This window comes from Penaeus japonicus, unplaced genomic scaffold (assembly GCF_977035675.1).
Source record: "Penaeus japonicus unplaced genomic scaffold, GWHDUDI00000001_assembly GWHDUDI00000006, whole genome shotgun sequence".
In the NCBI taxonomy this organism is placed as follows: domain Eukaryota; kingdom Metazoa; phylum Arthropoda; class Malacostraca; order Decapoda; family Penaeidae; genus Penaeus; species Penaeus japonicus.
In genome coordinates, this window is record NW_028234408.1 from 19,127,254 (window position 1) to 19,129,753 (window position 2,500).

The following is a 2,500-nucleotide window of genomic DNA, read 5'->3' on the forward strand; positions in this document are numbered from 1 at the left end:
GCACACATATATATACATACATATATACTTTTAAAATATAATAAAGATCACACTAGCTATAACAACATATCATGTAAAATATATCAATAATACATATATATAAATATAACTAAAAATATAAAAACAACTCTTAACATATATGTATATATATATAAATATAATTGTATATATATATATATATATATATATATATATATATTCATATATTTATATATATATATATATATATATATATATATATATATATATATATATATATATATATATATATATAATATGTATATATATATGTGTGTGTGTGTGTGTATGTGTGTGTGTTTGTGCGTTTACATATATTTATATATATACATATATTTATATACATACACACACACACACACACACACGCACACACACACACACACACACACATATATATATATATATATATATATATATATATATATATATATATATATATATATATGAATATATATTATATAATATATATATATACATATATATGTATATATATATATATATATATATATATATTTATTCAGAAATAAATAAAACGATACTGTTTTTAAATCTTGATAATGTAATACTAAAATTCATCTGAATCTTCCGGCTATATAACATTACAGTGATATAGGAACATAAAAAAATACTTTCAGTTGAAGATACGCATATGAACCATCCGTCTTTTACTGCCACATATGTTGACGAGGGTATGATTGACTGCTGATTCGATATGTAGCCGCTGATTCTCATTGATAACATTTTTAACACTAGGTTCTAACACTGCTCAACCATCTCTCTAGCAATAACGTAAGTATTTGAAGATAAGGTTTAAAGATATGTGAAATGTAATATAGATAAGATAATCATCTCGGCCGAATGACAACAGACTACATTAATCCCTCACTCTGTTGACGAATGTAAGGTTATTCCACCTTCGATTGCCAGGGTAAAGGCCATCATGCAGAGTCTCTGATTTCTGTCAAGAACTCCGCTAACGATATCCTATAGGAAAATGAAGATGGAGCTTATTTCTTTCTCATAAATTCTGAGTTCAAACTATAAAGTGCGTATACGTCATTCCATGATATTTTTGAATGAGGATATTCAAAATCATTTTCGAATATATTTTAAGATCAGAACCACTTGGTAGTAATGATATGATAAGGATAATGATGATTGAAAGTGACACTATTCGTAATCATCCTCATAACCGTTATCATAACAAGTTACGTTTCCTATTTTCATATCAAGGCAGTATTTAATGCTTTCAAAAATAAAAATCTTAAAACATAGGTTTCAACATATTTTCCTTTGCTGCTTCAACGGCTTACTCCCTCCATACTCTCGTGACATCTCTAGCTTGGCCTTTTCGTCTATATTTCTACAGTGAGAGACATTTCTGTCAAGACGCCGAGAGGAACTTGAAATCGATGTAACCGAAGCAGCCTTGACTTCCCTTCATGATGGAAGAAGTCGAATAAACGCGGCCGATGAGGAGGGAGTGGAAATGGAAGGAACCGGAGAGGAAGGTGTCGAGGTGATGGGGAAGTAGATGACATCGAAGTATAAGTCCTTCAACATTAAAATAGAGGAAGTGGACGACACTGAAGAGGAAGGTGTCTAGATCGAAAGAGCAAGAACAGGAAGCCAACAAGACCGTATGGGAAAAAAGTCAAATGTGATGAGACAGAAGAGGAAGTCAAATGTGAAGAAATCGAAGAGGAAGAAGCCAAATGTGATGAGACCGAAGAGGAAGAAGTCAAAAAGTTAACGAGACTGAAAAGGATATTGAGCTTAACAAGTCCGATGATGAAGGAGTCAAAGTCTATAGGATCAAAGACGCTGAAGAGGACTAGACCGATGTGGAAAACGATTCAAGGTCTGTTGCATTGGCTAGTTGCAGGATTTCAGCAATAGATTTGACCTTCTCGTATTCATATGCCGTCCTGCGTTAGCCTGTGATCGCATGAGTTTAGAGGCGTAACAGCTGCTATGAATTTCTCGGCATTGGTGTGAGGGCATCTCGTTGGTAATTCACGAATACTTCGGATGTGGCTATGGCCCTCGCCCCTTGTCGATACAGTGTCCTTATTGTCCAAGGTGAGCTTACTACTCCCGTCGGTCGTTGCCTCCGGTCGCTTGCAGATTTCATTCCATGGTTGTGCCCTGAGTGTAAGGCACTGGTGTTGATATTATGTGACACAAGACATTGATCATGTATGTCTACTTAATTGAATGCAATATCGATGGCAGTGTGTCTTGACCTGACGTATCCTGCTTCCTGTGTTCGTTTCCGCCTCGGAACACAAGCTTTTCTAGGCAGCTGTGTTTGCTAACGGAAACCCTGAGGCGAAGAAAGTGACTAAAGATTTGTACTTAAGGACATGTAAGGACAGACAGACAGACAGATCAGGACAGAGAGGTCAGACAGACAGACCAGAGCGAACCGCTCTGACCTCTGGCCTTCGGCCAGGGTCTAGTGTATTAGAGTCCACAA